This window comes from Leptonychotes weddellii, chromosome 9 (assembly GCF_054177405.1).
Source record: "Leptonychotes weddellii isolate Sample4059 chromosome 9, ASM5417740v2, whole genome shotgun sequence".
Classification (NCBI taxonomy): domain Eukaryota; kingdom Metazoa; phylum Chordata; class Mammalia; order Carnivora; family Phocidae; genus Leptonychotes; species Leptonychotes weddellii.
Window position 1 is genome coordinate 72,657,949 of NC_138377.1, and position 6,000 is coordinate 72,663,948.

Consider the following 6,000-nt stretch of genomic DNA (forward strand, 5'->3'; position numbering starts at 1 on the left):
ATTCTACTTATTCTTTCTTTCTTTTTTCCATTTGTCACGTCTATCAAAAGTTTGTCAATTTTATTAAGATACAACCTCTGTCCCCTGTGCTGGTGGGAACACATTTGTTCACTGTGGTATTCCCAGCACCTAGAATCATGTCTGACATTCAGTAAGGATCTGTTGAATGAAAAAAATAATGCAGGGAAAAAGCACAAAAGAGAATGTGGATAAAGACCAAGGTTTAACAAATTTACGTGGCAGAAAACAGTAACAACCAAAGGCACGGGTCTTTCTTTTAAGAAGGAGATGTAAATAATAGCTTAAGAGAGTGTCCTTTAACTGTTTATGTCAATCTCCAAAGTTTGCCTAATTCTGAACCCCTAGGGAGAAATATAGATCTTTAAAGATCTCAAACTCGTAATAATTTCCTTACAAGTTCTAGTGGTTTGAATGAAGGCAGCTTTATTTTAAACAACACATGATAGGTTCTGGCATTAGAAACTTAAGCGAGATCATAAATTTGCCAATTTTTCTTCACTGCTATAGACACTCGTCAATATTTGATCTTATGACAAAACAAACGAACAAACAAAGAAAAAAAGAGACAAACAAAAAAGCAGACCTTTAAATACAGAGAATAAACTGGTGGTTGCCAGAGGTAAGGTGGGGGGCTAAGGGGGTGGGCACACATATCTTGATGAGCACTGAGAGATGTATAGAATTGGTGAATCACTATATTTTACACCTGGAACTAATATAACAGTGTAGGTTAATTATACTTGAATAAAAAATATTTGATCTTATGACATGGAATACTGATCCATCACTATTTTTCATTTTCTAAACTGATGTTGCTGATATGCTGGAAATAAAGGGGCCTCATAAATGCAGAGACACAGACGAAATATTGAAAGGACAATGAGCTTTGCACACATTGCTTAATGTAGTCCTTCAGATCCTGGGCTGTCAAATAGAGAAGTGAGTGCCACTCTTTTTGTGTTCAGGAAGAACTCTCTAGTGATCCACAGTCCCAACATCTGCATCTTCGCTTCTAAACTGCATTGAATAAGGAGCAATGAGAACAGAAATCACAATTTCCTGAACTCACCCCTCTACCCATTTAATCTTCATATTTAGTAGGAGTTTTCTGGCACTGAGCTATCTAAGAATCTTATCGATAGCACGTCTCCATAGCTGTAAACAGGATAACTTTGGAGGTTAGGTTGAATATGTGCTGGTCCAAGCCAGGCTCTATAAATCCTAACAAAGTCCTTATGTCAAATTCTTGTATCATAATTTATAAATCTCTCCCAAAGTAAAATACTGAGAAAAAAACTGAGTCCTTTAGCGCTGGTATTAGGACACCAGACTTGAAGTTCGAGGGTCCTTCTAAAGACTATGCCAGATAACTTGACAGAGGGACCATGAGGCAGCCATGCATGAGCACTTATACTGAGGAAAATGGGCCAGAAGCAGCCCCATTTGTGTTAAGGGTCTGAGCTTGGCCCAGTAGGTGGCTGCCCTTAGTAACTCAGGTAAGATGTATAACACAAGGTAGATATGCACGGGCTCTATGTGGTAGTTGAAGATACTATATATAGGAGAAAGTATAATGTCCTGAAAAGATTTAAAGATTGAGTGCATTTTTAAGTAGACTAAAAGGAATCATTTTAAAAAGCCTAAGTGTTAGAGACAAGTGTTCTGTGTTTGGAAGGGTAGATGCATAAGATTATTTTGCATATTTACTGTACAACTATAAGCCAGTGCCTGGAACTCCATTAATATTTTTAGAAGGATAAGTGGTGTAAAGAGCAGTGGTCTGGAGTCCAAAAACCCAGATTCTAATCCTGACTCTATCATTAACTGGCTGTGTCTGGCCTGTGTTACCTTCTTTGGGTCTCAGGGTTTTTCTCTGTAAAGCAGAAGATAAAGTGAGCGGTCATAAGATCATTTTCTATTTGGAAAGTCTAGGTCTCCATTTCCAGTGCTCCACAAAGACCAGCTCCCTGCGCTCCAGTGAGCACATCCTCTCAGGGAAATACAGAACAAGATCACAAAGGCAGGGAAGGGAATGGCATTTTTAGTAAATGGCGACTAGTCTAAGGGGCTGGAGAACTGCGCTGTAGCAAGGCGAGACTAGAGAGGAGAATGTGACTAGGCCTGAAAATACTCAGAGAGTGACAGGCAAAGACCTGCAGCTGAAGATGGGCCAGAAGGATTCGAGCTCATCCATTTGGACAAATGAAGTCTCTAATATTGTGAATAGTGGTATCATCCTATGTTTTTATAGGGCAGTAGATTTTCACTCTTTCTGCACATACTTAGTTAATTCATTCATTCGTTTAAATAGACATGCCCAGGCCCCACCACTAGACACCCTGATTCAGTAGAACTGGGAGGAGGCCTGACATCAAAATTATTTTTAACCTCCGTGCTGATACAGGTGTCTGATGAAAATCATTTGTATGGTGCTTTATAGTATACTATAGTAGAAGTCTATACTATACTTTTGGGGATAGACTTCTATCCTCACAGCCAATGTAGAAAGGGGGTAGATGAGTAGGTAGAATTATCACCATTCCAACATGTGAGAAAATTGAGTCTCAAAGAAATTACATGTATCCAAATGACAAGTAGCAGGAATGAGATTCTCAGCCAACTTCCTGAGCCCAGGGCCTTTTTCACTATAGCTCACCTGCCTAAAATGAGAACAGGGGTAAGTAAGAATTTATTCCCTAAGCCAAGAAAATATTAGAACCAGGAAGCATGATGTGAGGTTAGTGAAAGGGTAAGTTCAGACCTGAAAGAAAAGCACTTCTTTCAATGTCATTAAGACATTCGTGGACTTACGAACCTGGAAATGTGGTAGATGTCCATTAAAGGTTCTCCTGAGATTTCAATAAATGTGTAGATGAAGGATCCAATCTCTTCCCTATATGAGAGCAGCACAGTATGCTCTAGCAAGCATTTGTTAAAGACTAAATGCCAGACTGGCTACCTTATGTTACTGACAGTCTACAAATTATAGGCAGATAATCTCAGAGTTTATAGGCTTATCTGCTTCATCCTTCTGAAAATTCAATTATCTGTGCCCTCAGAAGGAAGGTACAGCACAGATAAGTGAAATACCCACAAGTCAGCTACAAAATATGAGGATGTGGGTTGATCCCGTTACCACAGAACAGGGGCCCCCCGGGTGACATCAGGCAAGATAGTTATTACCCGGTTCACACAGGGAAGGAAACTCACAGTTACCAGATGCCTGCAGGGTGGAAGGCCCTGCACGGGGCACTTCGCATAGACCATGGCATCTAGTCCTTACAGGAATCCCAAGAGGCTAATACTAAATTATCCCTGTTCCACAGGTGAGGGAAGTCAGGCTCAGAGAGGCTAACCAAGGTGCTGAAGGTTACAGAGCTCCAGGTGGTGCAATCAAGATGCACCTATCTTCAAACCTTGAGGTCTTTCCGCTCTGTTATGTTTCTTCCAGCTAAGTGAGAAGACTTGCCCACGATCGGCTGGCTCTGTCTTTAGGAGGCTTCATCTCGGCAGCCACAGAACCGTGTGGCTCACATCATTAGCAGCAGCACCCAGAGCTCTGGCAGGAAGCCAGGGCACCTGACCTGCAGAGTCCCGGGGCATCGGATCCTCAAACTCCCATTTAGCATGTTCATCAAGAAGCTGGGAGATTTCCCATGCGTGGGGAATCCTGCCTCCCTTAGTCACCCTGCTATTGCATAACAGATAGGGCATTTCCAATAGCATGTCACACTAACTGTCAAAATACTAAGAGTAAGAATGTTGGCACCCAGAGGGCTGTTAAATAATCAGAACTTCCCTGCCTATTACAAAAGCCAGAGTTCAGAGAACTCGCTGTCTTACATTTTGCAGGTTGTGAAGCTCCAAGGAAACATGTAGCAGTGTGTCCATACTGTCCTTAAATACAACCCCAAATGAGAGAGAGAGATGCAGTTGGCTCAGGGGATTGGATGCCAAACTTTTAACACCCTCACCTTAGCACTGAGAAAGCACCCATGCACCCACACTCTCCATAGTACCAATTAATCCTGACGGAGCACCCCAAATACAGTAGACACGTAAAGCGGCAAATCACACACTAACCACAACCACCAACCCTAGTTCCCACTGTTGAAACTGCCTTGTTCCCGCTTTCCCTGGATTCTTCACCACCTTCCAACCCACTTCCACCAGTAGGCAGTCCCTCTTCTTGAAACGCATATCTATCTCATTGTTTTGTGCCCCTGCTCAAAACCTCCTCACTCTCTTAGAATAAAATTAAACTCATGACCATAGCCAGCAATCCTCCTTCAGTCTGATCAAACCCACTAAGCTCTACTTTGTCCTTTTATTCCCCTGACCACACCTGCCTGCCTTGGGACTTTATCACATGCCATGGCCTCAGCTGAATCACAACCTTCCTCCCACTTGGAGCCCGCCACTTCTTTTTGCCAGACTGGCTACCTTATGTTACTGACAGTCTACAAATTATAGGCAGATAATCTCAGAGTTTATAGGCTTATCTGCTTCATCCTTCTACTGAAAATTCAAGAGTGGAGCCGCTAATTTCTTTTTGTCCACCATAGTTCCACCTAAATGTCACTTTTTTCAAATATCCAGATGAGGTATCCCTGTTATATTTTCTCACAGCACCCTATTGTCCCACCTGCAAAATAATTCTAATTGGAAGTAACGATTCAATATTGAGGTCTTTGTTAAAGTCTGTGTTCCCTATTAGAGTGTCAGCTCCATCAGAGCAAGAGAAAATGACCATCTTGTCCATTTCCCTATTCATAAGTGCCTTTTACATTAATTTGTTCATTCAACGTTTGTCAGACAAACAAAGGAACATGGTTACCCTTTCCCTGACTTTGTTTTCTAATAATCTAGGCATAATCCCAAACAGGTTTCCTTCCAAACTGAAAGCCTGCCCCTGTGTGTCAAATGATCACTCCTGGGTCACAGGATGACCCATTGCAGCCGAGCAGATGCTCCCTACCACTGCCATCCTGGGGTCATAGCAACTCCTCTACGGAGAGAGCTCTCAGAACACTGGCAGCAGGCTGGGTTATAAGCACAAAACTCAAGTCCTCAGCACAGGACACCACATCTTAAGAGGTGAATTCCTTGCCTTGCACAAAATTCGCCATTCAATCAATATTTGTTGCATTGGAATCTGAGAGTTGAATAAGACCTATGAAAAAGCCTCACATTTTATACCTCAGTTTAGTTAATAATGGAAATATGAACTATTTAAGAAAACAAGAAAGCAAGAAAGTGGTATCAAACTAAAATGTGATTTTTTTTATAATATGTTGTTTTAACTGTGTTACAAAGTTAATGAATATAGCATTGTAAATATGAATTACTCTTTTTGTTGCATGTATAATATTATACATCAGGTTGGCTAAAAAGCTTTAAACTGTATTCTTGTTGGGGAGATGGATTTTCTTCCTTAAATTTGAGATTGCCTCATATTTGTGCATGGCAGTTCTCAACCTAGAAATCAATAGCCATCCAAGTTAATGTTGAAGTGAAGAGAAAAATCAAGATATTTTTATACACGAGAAAAGAAAGGTTTAGTTTATGATTTCAAATACTGAAATCTGTTCTTCATATGAGGATATGTATCATTGCCAAAGCATGTTTCACTTGTTGGGTAAGAGACAATCTTAGTTAGAATCTACCTCTAAGCTCCTAAATCGAAAACAAAACAAAACAGCACTCTGAGAGTTTTAACCTCTTTTTAGGGAGCAAAAATTCTATTTCTGGGCACCTGGGTGGCTCAGTCGGTTAAGTGTCTACCTTCGACTCAGGTGATGATCTCAGGGTCCCGGGATCAAGCCCTGCATCAGGCTCCCTGCTCAGTGGGGAGCCTGCTTCTCCCTCTCCCGATCCCCCTGCTTGTGCTCGCTCACTCTCTCTCTGTCAAAATAAATAAATAAAATCTTAAAAAAAAAAAAAAGAATTCTATTTCTATCCCAGGAATCTAAAGGGGTG